General features: G+C 50.9%; 2 non-coding genes across 2 annotated transcripts; both read left to right on the top strand.

Moving 5' to 3' along the window:
* Positions 1-11,720: 11,720 nt before the first annotated feature.
* TRNAN-GUU (transfer RNA asparagine (anticodon GUU)) lies at positions 11,721-11,794 on the top strand. The gene has a single exon. It is a non-coding gene; the product is annotated as a tRNA-Asn (tRNA).
* Positions 11,795-19,664: 7,870 nt separating this feature from the next.
* Positions 19,665-19,738, top strand: TRNAN-GUU (transfer RNA asparagine (anticodon GUU)). Its single transcript has one exon. It is a non-coding gene; the product is annotated as a tRNA-Asn (tRNA).
* The last annotated feature ends 4,837 nt before the right edge of the window (positions 19,739-24,575 follow it).

Below are 24,575 nucleotides of genomic sequence, written 5' to 3'. Positions count from 1 at the left end.
TTGCGCGATCGGCTGTTAACCGAAAGGTTGGAGGTTCGAGCCCACCCGGTGGTGGTGCGGTGCTTTTTTTTCTTTGCACTGATAGCTTTGAAGATATGTTCTGATGGTGGTGAGAGTGGAGCAAGACTGTCCCCGTGGCGCAATGGGCTACCGCAATCGGCTGTTAACCGAAAGGTTGGAGTTTCAAGCCCTCCCGGGAGTGGTGTGTTGCTTTTTTCTTTGCACTGATAGCTTTGAAGATATGTTGTGATGGTGGTGAAAGTGGAGCAGGACTGTCTCCGTGGCGCAAATGGCTTGCGCGATCGGCTGTTAACCGAAAGGTTGGAGTTTCGAGCCCTTCCGGGAGTGGTGTGTTGCTTTTTTTCTTTGTGGTGATAGCTCTGAATAAATGTTTTGACGGTGGTGAGAGTGGAGCAGGACTGTCTTCGTGGTGCAATTGGCTTACGCGTTCGGCTGTTAACCGAAAGGTTGGAGGTTCGAGCCCTCCCGGGAGTGGTGTGTTGCTTTTTTCTTTGCGCTGATAGCTTTGAAGATATGTTTTGATGGTGGTGAGAGTGGAGCACGACTGTCTCCATGGCGCAGTTGGCTAGAGCGATCGGCTTTTAACCGAAAGGTTGGAGGTTCGAGCCCACCCGGTGATGGTGTGGCGCTTTTTTTCTTTGTGCTGATAGCTTTGAAGATATGTTCTGATGGTGCTGAGAGTGGAGCAGGACTGTCTTCATGGCGCAATTGGCTAGCGCGATCGGCTGTTAACCAAAAGGTAGGAGGTTCGAGCCCACCCGGGGGTGGTGCGGCGCTTTTTTTTTCTTTGGGGCGATAGCTCTGAAGAAATGGTCTGACGGTGGTGAGAGTGGAGCACGACTGTCTGTTCGGCGCAATTGGCTAGCGCGATCGGCTGTTAACCGAAAAGTTAGACGTTCGAGCCCACCCGGTGGTGGTGCGGCGCTTTTTTTCTGGGGGCTGATAGCTTTGAAGATATGTTCTGGTGGTGGTGAGAGTAGAGCAGGACTGTCTCCGTGACGCAATTGGCTAGCGTGATCGGCTGTTAACAGAAAATTTGGAGGTTCGAGCCCACCCGGTGGTGGTGCGGCGCTTTTTTTTCTTTGGGCTGATAGATTTGAAGATATGTTCTGATGGTGGTGAGAGTAGAGCTGGACTGTCTCCGTGTCGCAATTGGCTAGCGCGATCGGCTGTTAACCGAAAGATTGGAGTTTCGAGCCCTCCCGGGAGTGGTGTGTTCCTTTTTTCTTTGCGCTGATAGCTTTGAAGATATCTTCCGATGGTGGTGAGAGTGGAGCAAGACTGTCTCCGTGGCGCAATGGGCTAGCGCGATCGGCTGTTAACCGAAAGGTTGGAATTGCGAGCCCTCCCGGGAGTGGTGTGTTGCTTTTTTCCTTGCGCTGATAGCTTTGAAGATATGTTCTGATGGTGGTGAGAGTGGAGCAGGACTGTCTTCGTGGCGCAATTGGCTAGCGCGATCGGCTGTTAACCGAAAGTTTGGAGGTTCGAGCCCACCCGGTGGTGGTGCGGCGCTTTTTTTTTTCTTTGTGCTGACAGCTTTGAAGATATGTTCTGATGGAGGTGATAGTGGAGCAAGACTGTTCTCGTGGCGCAACGGGCTAGCGCGATCGGCTGTAAACCGAAGGGTTGGAGTTTCGAGCCCTCCCGGGAATGGTGTGTTGCTTTTTTCTTTGCACTAATAGCTTTGAATATATGTTCTGATGGTGGTGAAAGTGGAGCAAGACTGTCTCCGTGGCGCGATTGGCTAGCGCGATCGGCTTTTAACGGAAAGGTTGGAGGTTCGAGCCCACCCGGTGGTGGTGCGGCGCTTTTTTTCTTTGCGCTAATAGCTTTGAAGATATGTTCTGATGGTGTTTTTTTATTTTATTTTTATTTACAAATACTGCTGTCTCAGTTTTTGAGACATTGCAGGAGTGGAATACAAATGTTCAAACAGTAAAACAAATTATCAGAATACATGACTACGCAACTCTTTTTCGAATTGCAGAGCATCGAGTCTGCGCAGAGACCCATCAAGCTCATTCCATAGATCCACGGTCCACGGAAAAAAGGAAAACTTAAAGCAGTCGAGACTAGCTCTAAAGGGCGTAATGTTTAAGGGATCAAATCGTCGGGTACGGCGCGCAGAAGCTGCAACAAAAGAAATGGGCGCTAGAACACCCAAGCCTGTGTGAACAGTCTTATGCAGGAGGATGATACGATCGCAAGTGCGCCGATGTTCTAGAGACTGCAGTGATAAAACATGCGCATGCGAAGTAGGCGAGAACCGCTGGTCATAGCGACGAAAAATAAACCTTATTGCTTTCTTCTGAACAGATTCTAACATAGCTATGTCATGTTTATGGTGAGGCGACCAAACAACCGACGCATATTCAAGTATGGGCCTGACCAAGGTCTTGTACGCTGTCAATTTGCATTCTTTTGTCGAGTTGTTTAAAGTGCGTCGGAGATACCAAAGTTTTCGAAGAGCCTTGTTGCAGATTGTTTCGACGTGCGTGCGCCATTTTAAGTTTGTTGTCAGAGTTACACCTAGGTATTTAAACTCCGTGACACGAGCTAGACTGACACCATTATTAGTGTATGCAAAACTAAGAGGCTGTTTCTTATTTGAAAAGGTCATGGCTACAGTTTTTTTGAAATTAATTGACATTTGCCAGTTTTCACTCCAATTACAAAACAATGAAAAAACACTGTTCAGGGCTTCCTGATCTTCAACACTAGAGATGGTGTTATAGATAACGCAGTCATCTGCATACATTCTTAGTTTAATTTGTGTGTCACCGATAATTTCTGCTACGTCATTTATGTAGATAATAAACAAGAGCGGCCCAAGCACCAAACCTTGGGGCACCCCTGAAGTGATTTGTACTTCAGACGATTTCACATGGTTAAACGTAACAAATTGTGTGCGTGACCGCAAGTAATCTGCTATCTAGTCAACTAGCTTATTGTCACCAAAAAATGTGCGAAGTTTAACTAAAAGTTTAGCATGGCAAACCAAGTCAAAGGCCTTTGAATAATCAATAAATATGGCGTCAATCTGTCCTCGGTCGTTAAGAGAAGAAGCGACGTCGTGCGTAAATTCAAGCAACTGTGTAACAGTAGAATAGCAAGCACGAAAACCGTGCTGTGATCGGGAAAGTATATTGTGTGCATTTAGGTATTCTACAATATATTTATGAATGATATGCTCCAAAAGTTTAGAGCTGGTAGAAAGTAAAGATATTGGCCTGTAATTTGGTATTAATTGCTTGTTTCCAGACTTAAATACAGGCACGACGTTTGCTAATTTCCACAGCTGGGGAACTGTTGCAGAGATTAATGATTTTTTAAATATTACAGTAAGATAATTAGCACACCACTCTGAATATCTTTTTAGAAAGACATTGTGAATACCGTCTGGGCCAGAGCTTTTCGTTACATCAAGATTTAATATAAGGTTATGTACTCCAGAGGAGCTTACTTCAAGATCAGGAAGAGCAGACAGATTGCTGCATGCAGAAAACGAAGGCTTGATGCCGTTATCAGTGGAAAAAACAGATTTGAAATAATTATTAAAGGCATTTGCTATAGCTTCGGGATTTGAGCAGGATTGGTCATTAACAATAAATGATGAAGGTATAGACGATACAGGACTAATCGATCTCCAGAACCTGGATGGATTTTTTTTCATAAATCTAGCCAAAGTATTGCTGAAGTAGTAGTTTTTAGCCTCTTTCATTTTAGTGCCTAATTTACTTTTCAATGTATAAATGAAGAAACATTGTCGTTACACCGGGAATGACGATTCTTACGTAAACGCTTTACGCGACGAGTGAGTTGAATGATTTCTCTATTATACCATGGGTGTCTTGGGTTCCGTTTAATATACTTTTGAGGCACGTACTTTGATTGGCATTCACGCACAATGTCACAAAACTTAAGGAGCAGCGTATCTACATTGCAAAATTCACTGCAATATACAAATTCATCATAAGATGAAGCTAAAGTGTCCAATACGGAAGTATCATCAGCGTTAGAAAAGTTCAAAACAGTTTTTATCTCAGGTCTTTGAGGTGGACACACTAAGTTCAAGGCAACTTCGACAGCTTTATGGTCAGATAACCCATCGATGACTTCGCATTTTACACCGTGCGATAAGAGTTGCTGGTTTACAAATACAAGGTCCAATATTGCGTCCTTGCGTGTTTCGGTATCTACAACTTGAGTTAACCCAAAAGAAACCGCCAGATCGATCAGGGAAGCGCAAAGTGTCCTGTCACGCCCTGTTGGGATAAGTAAGTTCCAGTTAACGTGCGGGAGATTGAAATCTCCAGCCAAAAGTAACCTACAATCGTACAACTTGTTACTGACAAGGTAATCATTAATAGCAGGGACAATATCATCGGAGTTAGGAGGACGGTAGAGGACACCAATAACTATTACGATACCTTTAATGTATATTTTGCACCAAATGGTTTCTGTACCCGGAAGGTCAGGTAATAAAGAAAATTCAAGATTAGATTTAATTAAAACTGCCACACCGCCTCCACGTCCGGCACGCCTGTCTTTCCGAAGAAGCGCATAACCAGCAGGCGAAATTTCGCTGTCAATAACAGTATCATTTAGCCAGGTCTCAGTAAGGCAGACAATTGATGGGCTGTGGCATTCCACTAAACAGTTCAGAGCTTCAATTTTGTTTAGTATACTCCTCGCATTTAAGTTGAGGACAATTATATTCCGATCACAACGTCAATCAGCCTTCGCGAAAACAGAAGCGGATGAAGCTGAGTTTATACCAAGCGCTTGCGCAGAAGCCGATTTCGCAGAGTCGGACCCCGCTGAAAGCGAGTGCGTAGAAACCTTGATAATGGCTTTTTTATCAGTGTCCCACGTGTAACGAACACCGTCAATTGTGAGGGTGTCGTGTTTAAGCTTCACTTTCCTAGCATTCTTGCGCATATTTTGCGAATTCTGCCACAGCATTTTACGTGCCAGTCGAACCCGAGCAGAGTAGTCCTCATTTATATAAACTTTAGTTCCTTTAAGTTTTCGGGCGTTGCTCATGATGGCAATCTTTGACCTGAAGTCCATCAGTTCAATGATTACCGGCCGAGGTTTATCTCTTCTTACTGCTCCAAGCCTGTGGCAACGCTCTATGTCGTCACAATTTACACCGAGTTTAACTGATAGCAGATCCAATACAGACTCAAGCAAATGGTTAGTCGTCTCGGATGGTGTCTCATGCAAACCATGAATTATCAGGTTGTTTTTACGGAGTCTGTTTTCTAGCTCATCGTTCTGACGGTCAAGCTTACCAACTAGTTTTTGAAGCGTACCAACGGTCTGCTCCAGTTCACTTACACGTGGTATGATGTTTGACACAGACGCCGCCATTGCCTCAACATTCATTAGACGATTTTCAAACGATGCAACTGTTTCAGATAGGCTAGCTAATTCCTGGCTGATACGGGCTTGTCCAGACAGTAGTTGCGACAACATTTCATCAACTTTGGGACCAGGATTGGTCTCTATGTCGCCACAAAGTAACAGTAATGATACTCTTAAGCAATGCACCAGATGTGTCACAACGGCAGTAAAGTTCAGAGGGTCCGGTAGCAGCAGCAAACAGCGGTTATCACTTCTGCAGCATTTGTAATTGTATGTTACCTGCAAGATGAAACAGACGTGCTTGAAACGGCAGTTCGCCATGCCGCCACCCGACCCACTGAAGTGATGGTTCCACATTGCCGCTCTTATATCCTTGGGCATCCTCGCTGCCAGCGCCGCCACTGTACCATGCCGTGAACAGTACAGATGGTTGATCGAAATCACGTCAACAGGCGGAAAATCCTGCACACGATCAGCAGCAGCAGATTCCCGCCCCGTCGAAGATTGCACATGGCCGTCAGTATGATCGCCGCTGAATCGTGGTAGGAGCCTGCGCAGTGTGTCGCTTGAAGGGCCATGCATCAGAACATCCGGACAGCCGGCGATAACGGCAATCTGCAAGATGAAACAGACGTGCTTGAAACGGCAGTTCGCCATGCCGCCACCGGACCCACTGAAGTGATGGTTCCACATTGCCGCTCTTATATCCTTGGGCATCCTCGCTGCCAGCGCCGCCACTGTACCATGCCGTGAACAGTACAGATGGTTGATCGAAATCACGTCAACAGGCGGAAAATCCTGCACACGATCAGCAGCAGCAGATTCCCGCCCCGTCGAAGATTGCACATAGCCGTCAGTATGATCGCCGCTGAATCGTGGTAGGAGCCTGCGCAGTGTGTCGCTTGAAGGGCCATGCATCAGAACATCCGGACAGCCGGCGATAACGGCAATCTGCAAGATGAAACAGACGTGCTTGAAACGGCAGTTCGCCATGCCGCCACCGGACCCACTTGTTGAGAGTGGAGCAAGGCTATCTCCGTGGCTCAATGGGCTAGCGCGATCGGCTGTTAACCGAAAGGTTGGAGTTTCGAGCCCTCCCAGGAGTGGTGTGTTGCTTTTTTCTTTGTAGTAATAGCTTTGAATTATTTTCTGATGGTGGTGAGAGTGGAGCAGGACTGTCTCCATGGCGCAATTGGCTAGCGCGATCGGCTGTTAACCAAAAGGTTGGAGTTTCGAGCCCACCCGGGGGTGGTGCGGCGCTTTTTTTTCTTTGTGCTGATAGCTTTGAAGATATGTTCTGATGGTGGTGAGAGTGGAGCAGGACTGTCTCCGTGGCGCAATTGGCTTGCGCGATGGCTGTTAACCAAAAGGTTGGAGTTTCGAGCCCACCCTGTGGTGGTGCGGCGCTTTTTTTGTTGTGCTGATAGCTTTGAAGATATGTTCTGATGGTGGTGAGAGTGGAGCAGGACTGTCTCCTTGGCGCAATTGGCTTGCGCGATTGGCTGTTAAACGAAAGGTTGGAGGTTCGAGCCCACCCGGTGGTGGTGCGGTGCTTTTTTTTCTTTGGGCTGATAGCTTTGAAGATATGTTCTGATGGCGGTGAGAGTGGAGCAGGACTGTCTCCCTGGCGCAATTGGCTAGCGCAATCGGCTGTTAACCGAAAGGTTGGAGGTTCGAGCCCACCCGGTGGTGGTGCGGCGCTTTTTTTTCTTTGCGCTGATAGCTTTGAAGATATGTTCTGATGGTGGTGAGAGTGGAGCAAGACTGTCCCCGTGGCGCAATGGGTTAGCCCGATCGGCTGTTAACCGAAAGGTTGGAGTTTCGAGCCATCCCGGGAGTGGTGTGTTGCTTTTTTCTTTGCGCTGATAGCTTTGAAGATATGTTCTGATGGTGGTGAGAGTGGAGCAGGACTGTCTCCGTGGCGCAATTGGCTAGCGCGATCGGCTGTTAACCGAAAGGTTGGAAGTTCGAGCCCACCCGGTGGTGGTGCGGTGCTTTTCTTTCTTTGGGGCGATAGCTCTGAAGAAATGGTCTGACGGTGGTGAGAGTGGAGCACGACTGTCCCCGTGGCGGAATGGGCTAGCGCGATCGGCTGTTAACCGAAAGGTTGGAGTTTCCAGCCCTCCCGGGAGTGGTGTGTTGCTTTTTTCTTTGCACTGATAGCTTTGAAGATATGTTCTGATGGTGGTGAGAGTGGAGCAGGACTGTCTCCGTGGCGCAATTGGCTTGCGCGATCGGCTGTTAACCGAAAGCTTGGAGGTTCGAGCCCTCCCAGGATTGGTGTGTTGCTTTTTTCTTTGTGGTAATAGCTTTGAAGATATGTTCTGATGGTTGTGAGAGTGGAGCACGACTGTCTTCATGGCGCAATTGGCTAGCGCGATCGGCTGTTAACCGAAAGGTTGGAGTTTCGAGCCCACCCGATGGTGGTGCGGCGCTTTTTTTTCTTTGTGGTGATAGCTTTGATGATATGTTGTGATGGTGGTGAGAGTGGAGCAGGACTGTCTCCGTGGCGCAATTGGCTAGCGCGATTGGCTGTTAACCGAAAGGTTGGAGTTTCGAACCCTCCCGGGAGTGGTGTGTTGCTTTTTTCTTTGCACTGATAGCTTTGAAGATATGTTCTGATTGTGGTGAGAGTGGAGCAGGACTGTCTTCGTGGCGCAATTGGCTTGCGCGGACGGCTGTTAACCGAAAGGTTGGAGGTCAGAGCACCACCCGGTGGTGGTGCGGCACTTTTTTTTTCTTTGCACTGATAGCTTTGAAGATATGTTCTGATAGTGGTGAGAGTGGAGCAGGACTGTCTCCGTGGCGCAATTGGCTTGCGTGATCGGCTGTTAACCGAAAGGTTGGAGGTTCGTGCCCACTCGGGGGTGGTGCGGCGCTTTTTTTTCTTTGGGGTGATAGCTCTGAAGAAATGGTCTGACGGTGGTGAGAGTAGAGCAGGACTGTCTCCGTGGCGCAATTGGCTAGCGCGATCGGCTGTTAACCGAAAGATTGGAGTTTCGAGCCCTCCCGGGAGTGGTGTGTTCCTTTTTTCTTTGCGCTGATAGCTTTGAAGATATATTCTGATGGTGGTGAGTGTGGAGCAGGACTGTCTCCGTGGCGCAATTGGCTTGCGCGATCGGCTGTTAACCGAAAGAATGGAGGTTCGAGCCCACCCGGTGGTGGTGCGGCGCTTTTATTTCTTTGCGCTGATAGCTTTGAAGATATGTTCTGATGGTGGTGAGAGTGTAGCAAGACTGTCCCCGTGGCGCAATGGGCAAGCACGATCGGCTGTCAACCGAAATGTTGGAGTTTCGAGCCCACCCGGTGGTGGTGCGGCGTTTTTTTTTTCTCTGCGTTGATTGTTTGAAGATGTGTACCGATGGTGGTGAGAGTGGAGCAAGACTGTCTCCGTGGCGCAATGGGCTAGCGCGATCGGCTGTTAACCGAAAGGTTGGAATTGCGAGCCCTCCCGGGAGTGGTGTGTTGCTTTTTTCTTTGCGGTAATAGCTTTGAAGAAATGTTCTGATGGTGGTGAGAGTGCAGCAGGACTGTCTTCGTGGCGCAATTGGCTAGCGCGATCGTCTGTTAACCGAAAGGTTGGAGGTTCGAGCCCCCCCGGTGGTGGTGCGGTGCTTTTTTTTCTTTGGGCTGATAGCTTTGAAGATATGTTCTGATGGTGGTGAGAGTGGAGCAGGACTGTCTCCCTGGCGCAATTGGCTAGCGCGATCGGCTGTTAACCGAAAGGTTGGAGGTTCGAGCCCACCCGGTGGTGGTGCGGCGCTTGATTTTTCTTTGTGCTGATAGCTTTGAAGATATGTTCTGATGGTGGTGAGAGTGGAGCAAGACTGTCCTCGTGGCGCAATGGGCTAGCGCGATCGGCTGTAAACCGAAGGGTTGGAGTTTCGAGCCCTCCCGGGAATGGTGTGTTGCTTTTTTCTTTGCACTAATAGCTTTGAAGATATGTCCTAATGGTGGTGAAAGTGGAGCAGGACTGTCTCCGTGGCGCGATTGGCTAGCGCGATCGGCTTTTAACCGAAAGGTTGGAGGTTCGAGCCCACCCGGTGGTGGTGCGGTGCTTTTTTTCTTCTCGCTAACAGCTTTGAAGATATGTTCTGATGGTGTTGAGAGTGGAGCAAGGCTATCTCCGTGGCGCAATGGGCTAGCGCGATCGGCTGTTAACCGAAAGGTTGGAGTGACGAGCCCTCCCAGGAGTGGTGTGTTGCTTTTTTCTTTGTGGTAATAGCTTTGAATTATGTTCTGATGGTGGTGAGAGTGGAGCAGGACTGTCTCCATGGCCCAATTGGCTAGCGCGATCGGCTGTTAACCGAAAGGTTGGAGTTTCGAGCCCACCCGGGGGTGGTGCGGCGCTTTTTTTTCTTTGTGCTGATAGCTTTGAAGATATGTTCTGATGGTGGTGAGAGTGGAGCAGGACTGTCTCCGTGGCGCAATTGGCTAGCGCGATCGGCTGTTAACCGAAAGTTTGGAGTTTCGAGCCCACCCGATGGTGGTGCGGCGCTTTTTTTTCTTTGTGGTGATAGCTTTGATAATATGTTCTGATGGTGGTGAGAGTGGAGCAGGACTGTCTCCGTGGCGCAATTGGCTAGCGCGATTGGCTGTTAACCGAAAGGTTGGAGTTTCGAACCCTCCCGGGAGTGGTGTGTTGCTTTTTTCTTTGCACTGATAGCTTTGAAGATATGTTCTGATGGCGGTGAGAGTGGAGCAGGACTGTCTCCCTGGCGCAATTGGCTAGCGCGATCGGTTGTCAACCGAAAGGTTGGAGGTACGAGCCCACCCGGTGGTGGTGCGGCGCTTTTTTTTCTTTGCGCTGATAGCTTTGAAGATATGTTCTGATGGTGGTGAGAGTGGAGCAAGACTGTCCCCGTGGCGCAATGGGTCAGCGCGATCGGCTGTTAACCGGATGGTTGGAGTTTCGAGCCATCCCGGGAGTGGTGTGTTGCTTTTTTCTTTGCACTGATAGCTTTGAAGATATGTTCTGATGGTGTTGAGAGTGGAGCAGGACTGTCTCCGTGGCGCAATTGGCTAGCGCGATCGGCTGTTAACCGAAAGGTTGGAGGTTCGAGCCCACCCGGTGGTGGTGCGGCGCTTTTTCTTTCTTTGGGGCGATAGCTCTGAAGAAATGGTCTGACGGTGGTGAGAGTGGAGCACGACTGTCCCCGTGGCGGAAAGGGCTAGCGGGATCGGCTGTTAACCGAAAGGTTGGAGTTTCGAGCCCTCCCGGGAGTGGTGTGTTGCTTTTTTCTTTGCACTGATAGCTTTGAAGATATGTTCTGATGGTGGTGAGAGTGGAGCAGGACTGTCTCCGTGGCGCAATTGGCTTGCGCAATCGGCTGTTAACCGAAAGGTTGGAGGTTCGAGCCCTCCCAGGAGTGGTGTGTTGCTTTTTTCTTTGTGGTAATAGCTTTGAAGATATGTTCTGATGGTGGTGAGAGTGGAGCACGACTGTCTCCATGGCGCAATTGGCTAGCGCGATAGGCTGTTAACCGAAAGGTTGGAGTTTCGAGCCCACCCGATGGTAGTGTGGCGCTTTTTTTTCTTTGTGGTGATAGCTTTGATGATATGTTCTGATGGTGGTGAGAGTTGAGCAGGACTGTCTCCGTGGCGCAATTGGCTAGCGCGATTGGCTGTTAACCGAAAGGTTGGAGTTTCGAACCCTCCCGGGAGTGGTGTGTTGCTTTTTTCTTTGCACTGATAGCTTTGAAGATATGTTCTGATGGTGGTGAGAGTGGAGCATGACTGTCTTCGTGGCGCAATTGGCTTGCGCGATCGGCTGTTAACCGAAAGGTTGCAGGTTCGAGCACAACCCGGTGGTGGTGCGGCGCTTTTTTTTCTTTGCACTGATAGCTTTGAAGATATGTTCTGATAGTGGTGAGAGTGGAGCAGCACTGTCTCCGTGGCGCAATTGGTTTGCGTGATCAGCTGTTAACCGAAAGGTTGGAGGTTCGAGCCCACCCGGTGGTGGTGCGGCGCTTTTTTTTCTTTGGGCTGATAGCTTTGAAGATATGTTCCGATGGTGGTGAGAAGGGAGCAAGACTGTCTCCTTGGCGCAATGGGCTAGCGCGATCGGCTGTTAACTGAAAGGTTGGAGTTTCGAGCCCTCCCGGGAGCGGTGTGTTGCTTTTTTCTTTGTGGTAATAGCTTTCAAGTTATGTTCTGATGGTGGTGAGAGTGGAGCAGGACTGTCTCCATGGCGCAATTGGTTAGCGCGATCGGCTGTTAACCGAAAGGTTGGAGTTTCGAGCCCACCCGGTGGTGGTGCGGCGCTTTTTTTTCTTTGGGCTGATAGCTCTGAAGAAATGTTCTGACGGTGGTGAGAATGGAGCAGGACTGTCTCCGTGGCGCAATTGGCTAGCGCGATCGGCTGTTAACCGAAAGGTTGGAGGTTCGAGCCCTCCCGGTGGCGGTGCGGCGCTTTTTCTTTCTTTGGGGCGATAGCTCTGAAGAAATGGTCTGACGGTGGTGAGAGTGGAGCACGACTGTCTCTGTGGCGCAATTGGCTAGCGCGATCGGCTGTTAACCGAAAGGTTGGAGTTTCGAGCCCTCCCGGGAGTGGTGTGTTGCTTTTTTCTTTGCACTGATAGCTTTGAAGATATGTTCTGATGGTGGTGAGAGTGGAGCAGGACTGTCTCCGTGGGGCAATTGGCTTGCGCAATCGGCTGTTAACCGAAAGGTTGGAGGTTCGAGCCCTCCCAGGAGTGGTGTGTTGCTTTTTTCTTTGTGGTAATAGCTTTGAAGATATGTTCTGATGGTGGTGAGAGTGGAGCACGACTGTCTCCATGGCGCAATTGGCTAGCGCGATCGGCTGTTAACCGAAAGTTTGGAGTTTCGAGCCCACCCGATGGTGGTGCGGCGCTTTTTTTTCTTTGTGGTGATAGCTTTGATAATATGTTCTGATGGTGGTGAGAGTGGAGCAGGACTGTCTCCGTGGCGCAATTGGCTAGCGCGATTGGCTGTTAACCGAAAGGTTGGAGTTTCGAACCCTCCCGGGAGTGGTGTGTTGCTTTTTTCTTTGCACTGATAGCTTTGAAGATATGTTCTGATGGTGGTGAGAGTGGAGCATGACTGTCTTCGTGGCGCAATTGGCTTGCGCGATCGGCTGTTAACCGAAAGGTTGGAGGTTCGAGCACCACCCGGTGGTGGTGCGGCGCTTTTTTTTCTTTGCACTGATAGCTTTGAAGATATGTTCTGATAGTGGTGAGAGTGGAGCAGGACTGTCTCCGTGGCGCAATTGGCTTGCATGATCAGCTGTTAACCGAAAGGTTGGAGGTTCGAGCCCACCCGGTGGTGGTGCGGCGCTTTTTTTTCTTTGGGCTGATAGCTTTGAAGATATGTTCTGATGGTGGTGAGAAGGGAGCAAGACTGTCTCCGTGGCGCAATAAGCTAGCGCGGTCGGCTGTTAACCGAAAGGTTGGAGTTTCGAGCCCACCCGGTGGTGGTGCGGCGCTTTTTTTCTTTGGGCTGATAGCTCTGAAGAAATCTTCTGACGGTGGTGAGAGTGGAGCAGGACTGTCTCCGTGGCGCAATTGGCTAGCGCGATCGGCTGTTAACCGAAAGGTTGGAGGTTCGAGCCCACCCGGTGGTGGTGCGGCGCTTTTTTTTTTGTGCTGATAGCTTTGAAGATATGTTCTGATGGTGGTGAGAGTGGAGCAGGACTGTCTCCGTGGCGCAATTGGCTAGCGCGATTGGCTGTTAAACGAATGGTTGGAGGTTCGAGCCCACCCGGTGGTGGTGCGGTGCTTTTTTCCTTTGGGCTCATAGCTCTGAAGAAATGTTCTGACGGTGGTGAGAGTGGAGCAGGACTGTCCCCGTGGCGCCATTGGCTAGCGCGATCGGCTGTTAACCAAAAAGTTGGAGGTTCGAGCCCTCCCGGGAATGGTGTGTTGCTTTTTTCTTTGCACTAATAGCTTTGAAGATATGTTCTGATGGTGGTGAAAGTGGAGCAGGACTGTCTCCGTGGCGCGATTGGCTAGCGCGATCGGCTTTTAACCGAAAGGTTGGAGGTTCGAGCCCACCCGGTGGTGGTGCGGCGCTTTTTTTCTTTGCACTAATAGCTTTGAAGATGTGTTCTGATGGTATTGAGAGTTGAGCAAGGCTATATCCGTGGCGCAATGGGCTAGCGCGATCGGCTGTTAACCGAAAGGTTGGAGTGTCGAGCCCTCCCAGGAGTGGTGTGTTGCTTTTTTCTTTGTGGTAATAGCATTGAATTATGTTCTGATGGTGGTGAGAGTGGAGCAGGACTGTCTCCGTGGCGCAATTGGCTTGCGCGATCGGCTGTTAACCAAAAGGTTGGAGGTTCGAGCCCTCCCAGGAGTGGTGTGTTGCTTTTTTCTTTGTGGTAATCGCTTTGAAGATATCTTCTGATGGTGGTGAGAGTGGAGCAGGACTATCTCCATGGCGCAATTGGCTAGCGCGATCGGCTGTTAACCGAAAGGTTGGAGTTTCGAGCCCACCCGGTGGTGGTGCGGCGCTTTTTTTTCTTTGTGCTGATAGCTTTGAAGATATGTTCTGATGGTGGTGAGAGTGGAGCAGGACTGTCTCCGTGGCGCAATTGGCTAGCGCGATTGGCTGTTAAACGAATGGTTGGAGGTTCGAGCCCACCCGGTGATGGTGCGGTGCTTTTTTTTCTTTGGGCTGATAGCTTTGAAGATATGTTTTGATGGCGGTGAGAGTGGAGCAGGACTGTCTCCCTGGCGCAATTGGCTTGCGCGATCGGCTGTTAACCGAAAGGTTGGAGGTTCGAGCCCACCCGGTGGTGGTGTGTTGCTTTTTTCTTTGTGGTAATAGCTTTGAAGATATGTTCTGATGGTGGTGAGAGTGGAGCAGGACTGTCTCCATGGCGCAATTGGCTAGCGCGATCGGCTGTTAACCGAAAGGTTTGAGTTTCGAGCCCACCCGGTGGTGGTGCGGCGCTTTTTTTTCTTTGTGCTGATAGCTTTGAAGATATGTTCGGATGGTGGTGAGAGTGGAGCAGGACTGTCTCCGTGGCGCAATTGGCTAGCGCGATTGGCTGTTTAACGAAAGGTTGGAGGTTCGAGCCCACCCCGTGGTGGTGCGGTAATTTTTTTTCTTTGGGCTGATAGCTTTGGAGATATGTTCTGATGGCGGTGAGAGTGGAGCAGGACTGTCTCCCTGGCGCAATTGGCTAGCGCAATCGGCTGTTAACCGAAAGGTTGGAGGTTCTAGCCCACCCGGTGGTGGTGCGGCGCTTTTTTTTCTTTGCGCTGATAGCTTTGAAGATATGTTCTGATGGTGGTGAGAGTGGAGCAAGACTGTCCCCGTGGCGCAATGGGTTAGCGCGATCGGTTGTTAACCGAAAGGTTGGAGTTTCGAGCGCTCCCGGGAGTGGTGTGTTGCTTTTTTCTTTGCACTGATAGCTTTGAAGATATGTTCTTATGGTGGTGAGAGTGGAGCAGGACTGTCTCCGTGGCGCAATTGGCTTGCGCGATCGGCTGTTAACCGAAAGGTTGGAGGTTCGAGCCCTCCCAGGAGCGGTGTGTTGCTTTTTTCTTTGTGGTAATAGCTTTGAAGATATGTTCTGATTGTGGTGAGAGTGGAGCACGACTGTCTCCATGGCGCAATTGGCTAGCGCGATCGGCTGTTAACCGAAAGGTTGGAGTTTCGAGCCCACCCGATGGTGGTGCGGCGCTTTTTTTTCTTTGTGGTGATAGCTTTGATGATATGTTCTGATGGTGGTGAGAGTGGAGCAAGACTGTCTCCGTGGCGCAATTGGCTAGCGCGATTGGCTGTTAACCGAAAGGTTGGAGTTTCGAACCCTCCCGGGAGTGGTGTGTTGCTTTTTTTCTTTGCACTGATAGCTTTGAAGATATGTTCTGATGGTGGTGAGAGTGGAGCAGGACTGTCTTCGTGGCGCAATTGGCTTGCGCGATCGGCTGTTAACCGAAAGGTTGGAGGTTCGAGCACCCCCCGGTGGTGGTGCGGCGCTTTTTTTTCTTTGCACTGATAGCTTTGAAGATATGTTCTGATAGTGGTGAGAGTGGAGCAGGACTGTCTCCGTGGCGCAGTTGGCTTGCGTGATCGGCTGTTAACCGAAAGGTTGGAGGTTCGAGCCCACCCGGTGGTGGTGCGGCGCTTTTTTTCTTTGGGCTGATAGCTTTGAAGATATGTTCTGATGGTGGTGAGAAGGGAGCAAGACTGTCTCCGTGGCGTAATGGGCTAGCGCGATCGGTTGTTAACCGAAAGGTTGGAGTTTCGAGCCCTCCCGGGTGTGGTGTGTTGCTTTTTTTGTGGTAATAGCTTTGAAGATATGTTCTGAAGGTGGTGAGAGTGGAGCAGGACTGTCTCCATGGCGCAATTGGCTAGCGCGATCGGCTGTTAACCGAAAGGTTGGAGTTTCGAGCCCACCCGGTGGTGGTGCGGCGCTTTTTTTTGGGCTGATAGCTCTGAAGAAATGTTCTGATGGTGGTGAGAGTGGAGCAGGACTGTCTCCGTGGCGCTATTGGCTAGCGCGATCGGCTGTTAACCGAAAGGTTGGAGGTTCGAGCCCACCCGGTGGCGGTGCGGCGCTTTTACTTTCTTTGGGGCGATAGCTCTGAAGAAATGGTCTGACGGTGGTGAGAGTGGAGCACGACTGTCTCTGTGGCGCAATTGGCTAGCGCGAGCGGCTGTTAATCGAAAGGTTGGAGGTTCGAGCCCACCCGGTGGTGGTGCGGCGCTTTTTTTTCTTTGGGCTGATAGCTCTGAAGAAATGTTCTGACGGTGGTGAGAGTGGAGCAGGACTGTCCCCGTGGCGCCATTGGCTAGCGCGATCGGCTGTTAACCAAAAAGTTGGAGGTTCGAGCCCTCCCGGGTGGGGTGTGTTGCTTTTTTCTTTGGGCTGATAGCTTCGAAGATATTTTCCGATGGTGGTGAGCGTGGAGCACGATTGTCTCCGTTGCGCAATTGGCTAGCGCGATCGGCCGTTAACCGAAAGTTTGGAGGTTCGAGCCCACCTGGTGGTGATGCGGCGCTTTTTTTTCTTTGGGCTGATAGCTTGAAAGATATGTTCATATGGTGGTGAGAGTGGAGCAGGACTGTCTCCGTGGCGCAATTGGCCAGCGCGATCGGCTGTTAACCGAAAAGTTGGAGGTTCGAGCCCTCCCGGGAGTGGTGTGTTGCTTTTTTCTTTGTGCTGGTAGCTTTGAAGATATGTTCCGATGGTGGTAAGAGTGGAGCACGACTGTCTCCGTGGCGCAATTGGCTAGTGTGATCGGCTGTTAACCAAAAGGTTGGAGGTTCGAGCCCACCCGGTGGTGGTGCGGCGCTTTTTTTTCTTTGGGCTGATAGCTTTGAAGATATGTTCTGATGGAGGTGAGAAGGGAGCAAGTTTGTCTCCGTGGCGCAATGGGCTAGCCCGATCGGCTGTTAACCGAAAGGTTGGAGTTTCGAGCCCGCCCGGGAGTGGTGTGTTGCTTTTTTCTTTGCGCTGATAGCTTTGAATATATGTTCTGATGGTGGTGAGAGCGGAGCAAGACTGTCTCCGTGGCGCAAAGGGCTAGCGCGATCGGCTGTTAACCGAAAGGTTCGAGTTTCGAGCCCTCCCGGGAGTGGTGTGTTGCTTTTTTCTTTGCGCTGATAGCAGTGAAGATATGTTCTGATGGTGGTGAGAGTGGAGCAGGACTGTCTCCGTGGCGCAATTGGCTAGCGCGATCGGCTGTTAACCGAAAGTTTGGAGGTTCGAGCCCACCCGGTGGTGGTGCGGCGCTTTTTTTTTCTTTGTGCTGATAGCTTTGAAGATATGTTCTGATGGTGGTGAGAGTGAAGCAAGACTGTCTCCGTGGCGCAATGGGCTAGCGCGATCGGCTGTTAACCGAAAGGTTGGAGTTTCGAGCCCTCCCGGTGTTGGTGCGGCGCTTTTTTTTCTTTGGGGTGATAGCTCTAAATAAATGTTTTGACGGTTGGTAGAGTGGAGCAGGACTGTCTCCGTGGCGCATTTGGCTTGCGCGATCAGCTGTTAACCGAAAGGTTGGAGGTTCGAGCCCACCCGGTGGTGGTGCGGCGCTTTTTTTTTCTTTGTGCTGATAGCTTTGAAGATATGTTCTGATGGTGTTGAGAGTGGAGCAAGGCTATCTCCGTGGCGCAATGGGCTAGCGCGATCGGCTGTTAACCGAAAGGTTGGAGTGACGAGCCCTCCCAGGAGTGGTGTGTTGCTTTTTTCTTTGTGGTAATAGCTTTGAATTATGTTCTGATGGTGGTGAGAGTGGAGCAGGACTGTCTCCATGGCCCAATTGGCTAGCGCGATCGGCTGTTAACCGAAAGGTTGGAGTTTCGAGCCCACCCGGGGGTGGTGCGGCGCTTTTTTTTCTTTGTGCTGATAGCTTTGAAGATATGTTCTGATGGTGGTGAGAGTGGAGCAGGACTGTCTCCGTGGCGCAATTGGCTTGCGGGATCTGCTGTTAACCAAAAGGTTGGAGTTTCGAGCCCACCCTGTGGTGGTGCGGCGCTTTTTTTTCTTTGTGCTGATAGCTTTGAAGATATGTTCTGATGGTGGTGAGAGTGGAGCAGGACTGTCTCCTTGGCGCAATTGGCTAGCGCGATTGGCTGTTAAACGAAAGGTTGGAGGTTCGAGCCCACCCGGTGGTGGTGCGGTGCTTTTTTTTCTTTGGGCTGATAGCTTTGAAGATATGTTCTGATGGCGGTGAGAGTGGAGCAGGACTGTCTCCCTGGCGCAATTGGCTAGCGCGATCGGTTGTCAACCGAAAGGTTGGAGGTACGAGCCCACCCGGTGGTGGTGCGGCGCTTTTTTTTCTTTGCGCTGATAGCTTTGAAGATATGTTCTGATGGTGGTGAGAGTGGAGCAAGACTGTCCCCGTGGCGCAATGGGTCAGCGCGATCGGCTGTTAACCGGAAGGTTGGAGTTTCGAGCCATCCCGGGAGTGGTGTGTTGCTTTTTTCTTTGCACTGATAGCTTTGAAGATATGTTCTGATGGTGTTGAGAGTGGAGCAGGACTGTCTCCGTGGCGCAATTGGCTAGCGCGATCGGCTGTTAACCGAAAGGTTGGAGGTTCGAGCCCACCCGGTGGTGGTGCGGCGCTTTTTCTTTCTTTGGGGCGATAGCTCTGAAGAAATGGTCTGACGGTGGTGAGAGTGGAGCACGACTGTCCCCGTGGCGGAAAGGGCTAGCGGGATCGGCTGTTAACCGAAAGGTTGGAGTTTCGAGCCCTCCCGGGAGTGGTGTGTTGCTTTTTTCTTTGCACTGATAGCTTTGAAGATATGTTCTGATGGTGGTGAGAGTGGAGCAGGACTGTCTCCGTGGCGCAATTGGCTTGCGCAATCGGCTGTTAACCGAAAGGTTGGAGGTTCGAGCCCTCCCAGGAGTGGTGTGTTGCTTTTTTCTTTGTGGTAATAGCTTTGAAGATATGTTCTGATGGTGGTGAGAGTGGAGCACGACTGTCTCCATGGCGCAATTGGCTAGCGCGATAGGCTGTTAACCGAAAGGTTGGAGTTTCGAGCCCACCCGATGGTAGTGTGGCGCTTTTTTTTCTTTGTGGTGATAGCTTTGATGATATGTTCTGATGGTGGTGAAAGTTGAGCAGGACTGTCTCCGTGGCGCAATTGGCTAGCGCGATTGGCTGTTAACCGAAAGGTTGGAGTTTCGAACCCTCCCGGGAGTGGTGTGTTGCTTTTTTCTTTGCACTGATAGCTTTGAAGATATGTTCTGATGGTGGTGAGAGTGGAGCATGACTGTCTTCGTGGCGCAATTGGCTTGCGCGATCGGCTGTTAACCGAAAGGTTGCAGGTTCGAGCACAACCCGGTGGTGGTGCGGCGCTTTTTTTTCTTTGCACTGATAGCTTTGAAGATATGTTCTGATAGTGGTGAGAGTGGAGCAGCACTGTCTCCGTGGCGCAATTGGTTTGCGTGATCAGCTGTTAACCGAAAGGTTGGAGGTTCGAGCCCACCCGGTGGTGGTGCGGCGCTTTTTTTTCTTTGGGCTGATAGCTTTGAAGATATGTTCTGATGGTGGTGAGAAGGGAGCAAGACTGTCTCCTTGGCGCAATGGGCTAGCGCGATCGGCTGTTAACTGAAAGGTTGGAGTTTCGAGCCCTCCCGGGAGCGGTGTGTTGCTTTTTTCTTTGTGGTAATAGCTTTCAAGTTATGTTCTGATGGTGGTGAGAGTGGAGCAGGACTGTCTCCATGGCGCAATTGGTTAGCGCGATCGGCTGTTAACCGAAAGGTTGGAGTTTCGAGCCCACCCGGTGGTGGTGCGGCGCTTTTTTTTCTTTGGGCTGATAGCTCTGAAGAAATGTTCTGACGGTGGTGAGAATGGAGCAGGACTGTCTCCGTGGCGCAATTGGCTAGCGCGATCGGCTGTTAACCGAAAGGTTGGAGGTTCGAGCCCTCCCGGTGGCGGTGCGGCGCTTTTTCTTTCTTTGGGGCGATAGCTCTGAAGAAATGGTCTGACGGTGGTGAGAGTGGAGCACGACTGTCTCTGTGGCGCAATTGGCTAGCGCGATCGGCTGTTAACCGAAAGGTTGGAGTTTCGAGCCCTCCCGGGAGTGGTGTGTTGCTTTTTTCTTTGCACTGATAGCTTTGAAGATATGTTCTGATGGTGGTGAGAGTGGAGCAGGACTGTCTCCGTGGGGCAATTGGCTTGCGCAATCGGCTGTTAACCGAAAGGTTGGAGGTTCGAGCCCTCCCAGGAGTGGTGTGTTGCTTTTTTCTTTGTGGTAATAGCTTTGAAGATATGTTCTGATGGTGGTGAGAGTGGAGCACGACTGTCTCCATGGCGCAATTGGCTAGCGCGATCGGCTGTTAACCGAAAGTTTGGAGTTTCGAGCCCACCCGATGGTGGTGCGGCGCTTTTTTTTCTTTGTGGTGATAGCTTTGGTAATATGTTCTGATGGTGGTGAGAGTGGAGCAGGACTGTCTCCGTGGCGCAATTGGCTAGCGCGATTGGCTGTTAACCGAAAGGTTGGAGTTTCGAACCCTCCCGGGAGTGGTGTGTTGCTTTTTTCTTTGCACTGATAGCTTTGAAGATATGTTCTGATGGTGGTGAGAGTGGAGCATGACTGTCTTCGTGGCGCAATTGGCTTGCGCGATCGGCTGTTAACCGAAAGGTTGGAGGTTCGAGCACCACCCGGTGGTGGTGCGGCGCTTTTTTTTCTTTGCACTGATAGCTTTGAAGATATGTTCTGATAGTGGTGAGAGTGGAGCAGGACTGTCTCCGTGGCGCAATTGGCTTGCGTGATCAGCTGTTAACCGAAAGGTTGGAGGTTCGAGCCCACCCGGTGGTGGTGCGGCGCTTTTTTTTCTTTGGGCTGATAGCTTTGAAGATATGTTCTGATGGTGGTGAGAAGGGAGCAAGACTGTCTCCGTGGCGCAATAAGCTAGCGCGGTCGGCTGTTAACCGAAAGGTTGGAGTTTCGAGCCCACCCGGTGGTGGTGCGGCGCTTTTTTTCTTTGGGCTGATAGCTCTGAAGAAATCTTCTGACGGTGGTGAGAGTGGAGCAGGACTGTCTCCGTGGCGCAATTGGCTAGCGCGATCGGCTGTTAACCGAAAGGTTGGAGGTTCGAGCCCACCCGGTGGTGGTGCGGCGCTTTTTTTTTTGTGCTGATAGCTTTGAAGATATGTTCTGATGGTGGTGAGAGTGGAGCAGGACTGTCTCCGTGGCGCAATTGGCTAGCGCGATTGGCTGTTAAACGAATGGTTGGAGGTTCGAGCCCACCCGGTGGTGGTGCGGTGCTTTTTTCCTTTGGGCTCATAGCTCTGAAGAAATGTTCTGACGGTGGTGAGAGTGGAGCAGGACTGTCCCCGTGGCGCCATTGGCTAGCGCGATCGGCTGTTAACCAAAAAGTTGGAGGTTCGAGCCCTCCCGGGAATGGTGTGTTGCTTTTTTCTTTGCACTAATAGCTTTGAAGATATGTTCTGATGGTGGTGAAAGTGGAGCAGGACTGTCTCCGTGGCGCGATTGGCTAGCGCGATCGGCTTTTAACCGAAAGGTTGGAGGTTCGAGCCCACCCGGTGGTGGTGCGGCGCTTTTTTTCTTTGCACTAATAGCTTTGAAGATGTGTTCTGATGGTATTGAGAGTTGAGCAAGGCTATATCCGTGGCGCAATGGGCTAGCGCGATCGGCTGTTAACCGAAAGGTTGGAGTGTCGAGCCCTCCCAGGAGTGGTGTGTTGCTTTTTTCTTTGTGGTAATAGCATTGAATTATGTTCTGATGGTGGTGAGAGTGGAGCAGGACTGTCACCGTGGCACAATTGGCTTGCGCGATCGGCTATTAACCAAAAGGTTGGAGGTTCGAGCCCTCCCAGGAGTGGTGTGTTGCTTTTTTCTTTGTGGTAATCGCTTTGAAGATATCTTCTGATGGTGGTGAGAGTGGAGCAGGACTATCTCCATGGCGCAATTGGCTAGCGCGATCGGCTGTTAACCGAAAGGTTGGAGTTTCGAGCCCACCCGGTGGTGGTGCGGCGCTTTTTTTTCTTTGTGCTGATAGCTTTGAAGATATGTTCTGATGGTGGTGAGAGTGGAGCAGGACTGTCTCCGTGGCGCAATTGGCTAGCGCGATTGGCTGTTAAACGAATGGTTGGAGGTTCGAGCCCACCCGGTGATGGTGCGGTGCTTTTTTTTCTTTGGGCTGATAGCTTTGAAGATATGTTTTGATGGCGGTGAGAGTGGAGCAGGACTGTCTCCCTGGCGCAATTGGCTTGCGCGATCGGCTGTTAACCGAAAGGTTGGAGGTTCGAGCCCACCCGGTGGTGGTGTGTTGCTTTTTTCTTTGTGGTAATAGCTTTGAAGATATGTTCTGATGGTGGTGAGAGTGGAGCAGGACTGTCTCCATGGCGCAATTGGCTAGCGCGATCGGCTGTTAACCGAAAGGTTTGAGTTTCGAGCCCACCCGGTGGTGGTGCGGCGCTTTTTTTTCTTTGTGCTGATAGCTTTGAAGATATGTTCGGATGGTGGTGAGAGTGGAGCAGGACTGTCTCCGTGGCGCAATTGGCTAGCGCGATTGGCTGTTTAACGAAAGGTTGGAGGTTCGAGCCCACCCCGTGGTGGTGCGGTAATTTTTTTTCTTTGGGCTGATAGCTTTGGAGATATGTTCTGATGGCGGTGAGAGTGGAGCAGGACTGTCTCCCTGGCGCAATTGGCTAGCGCAATCGGCTGTTAACCGAAAGGTTGGAGGTTCTAGCCCACCCGGTGGTGGTGCGGCGCTTTTTTTTCTTTGCGCTGATAGCTTTGAAGATATGTTCTGATGGTGGTGAGAGTGGAGCAAGACTGTCCCCGTGGCGCAATGGGTTAGCGCGATCGGTTGTTAACCGAAAGGTTGGAGTTTCGAGCGCTCCCGGGAGTGGTGTGTTGCTTTTTTCTTTGCACTGATAGCTTTGAAGATATGTTCTTATGGTGGTGAGAGTGGAGCAGGACTGTCTCCGTGGCGCAATTGGCTTGCGCGATCGGCTGTTAACCGAAAGGTTGGAGGTTCGAGCCCTCCCAGGAGCGGTGTGTTGCTTTTTTCTTTGTGGTAATAGCTTTGAAGATATGTTCTGATTGTGGTGAGAGTGGAGCACGACTGTCTCCATGGCGCAATTGGCTAGCGCGATCGGCTGTTAACCGAAAGGTTGGAGTTTCGAGCCCACCCGATGGTGGTGCGGCGCTTTTTTTTCTTTGTGGTGATAGCTTTGATGATATGTTCTGATGGTGGTGAGAGTGGAGCAAGACTGTCTCCGTGGCGCAATTGGCTAGCGCGATTGGCTGTTAACCGAAAGGTTGGAGTTTCGAACCCTCCCGGGAGTGGTGTGTTGCTTTTTTTCTTTGCACTGATAGCTTTGAAGATATGTTCTGATGGTGGTGAGAGTGGAGCAGGACTGTCTTCGTGGCGCAATTGGCTTGCGCGATCGGCTGTTAACCGAAAGGTTGGAGGTTCGAGCACCCCCCGGTGGTGGTGCGGCGCTTTTTTTTCTTTGCACTGATAGCTTTGAAGATATGTTCTGATAGTGGTGAGAGTGGAGCAGGACTGTCTCCGTGGCGCAGTTGGCTTGCGTGATCGGCTGTTAACCGAAAGGTTGGAGGTTCGAGCCCACCCGGTGGTGGTGCGGCGCTTTTTTTCTTTGGGCTGATAGCTTTGAAGATATGTTCTGATGGTGGTGAGAAGGGAGCAAGACTGTCTCCGTGGCGTAATGGGCTAGCGCGATCGGTTGTTAACCGAAAGGTTGGAGTTTCGAGCCCTCCCGGGTGTGGTGTGTTGCTTTTTTTGTGGTAATAGCTTTGAAGATATGTTCTGAAGGTGGTGAGAGTGGAGCAGGACTGTCTCCATGGCGCAATTGGCTAGCGCGATCGGCTGTTAACCGAAAGGTTGGAGTTTCGAGCCCACCCGGTGGTGGTGCGGCGCTTTTTTTTGGGCTGATAGCTCTGAAGAAATGTTCTGATGGTGGTGAGAGTGGAGCAGGACTGTCTCCGTGGCGCTATTGGCTAGCGCGATCGGCTGTTAACCGAAAGGTTGGAGGTTCGAGCCCACCCGGTGGCGGTGCGGCGCTTTTACTTTCTTTGGGGCGATAGCTCTGAAGAAATGGTCTGACGGTGGTGAGAGTGGAGCACGACTGTCTCTGTGGCGCAATTGGCTAGCGCGAGCGGCTGTTAATCGAAAGGTTGGAGGTTCGAGCCCACCCGGTGGTGGTGCGGCGCTTTTTTTTCTTTGGGCTGATAGCTCTGAAGAAATGTTCTGACGGTGGTGAGAGTGGAGCAGGACTGTCCCCGTGGCGCCATTGGCTAGCGCGATCGGCTGTTAACCAAAAAGTTGGAGGTTCGAGCCCTCCCGGGTGGGGTGTGTTGCTTTTTTCTTTGGGCTGATAGCTTCGAAGATATTTTCCGATGGTGGTGAGCGTGGAGCACGATTGTCTCCGTTGCGCAATTGGCTAGCGCGATCGGCCGTTAACCGAAAGTTTGGAGGTTCGAGCCCACCTGGTGGTGATGCGGCGCTTTTTTTTCTTTGGGCTGATAGCTTGAAAGATATGTTCATATGGTGGTGAGAGTGGAGCAGGACTGTCTCCGTGGCGCAATTGGCCAGCGCGATCGGCTGTTAACCGAAAAGTTGGAGGTTCGAGCCCTCCCGGGAGTGGTGTGTTGCTTTTTTCTTTGTGCTGGTAGCTTTGAAGATACGTTCCGATGGTGGTAAGAGTGGAGCACGACTGTCTCCGTGGCGCAATTGGCTAGTGTGATCGGCTGTTAACCAAAAGGTTGGAGGTTCGAGCC

Source organism: Rhipicephalus microplus, unplaced genomic scaffold (genome assembly GCF_043290135.1).
Source record: "Rhipicephalus microplus isolate Deutch F79 unplaced genomic scaffold, USDA_Rmic scaffold_127, whole genome shotgun sequence".
Classification (NCBI taxonomy): Eukaryota; Metazoa; Arthropoda; class Arachnida; order Ixodida; family Ixodidae; genus Rhipicephalus; species Rhipicephalus microplus.
The sequence above is the reverse complement of the archived record's forward strand: the minus strand, read 5'-3'. Positions and strand labels throughout refer to the sequence as shown.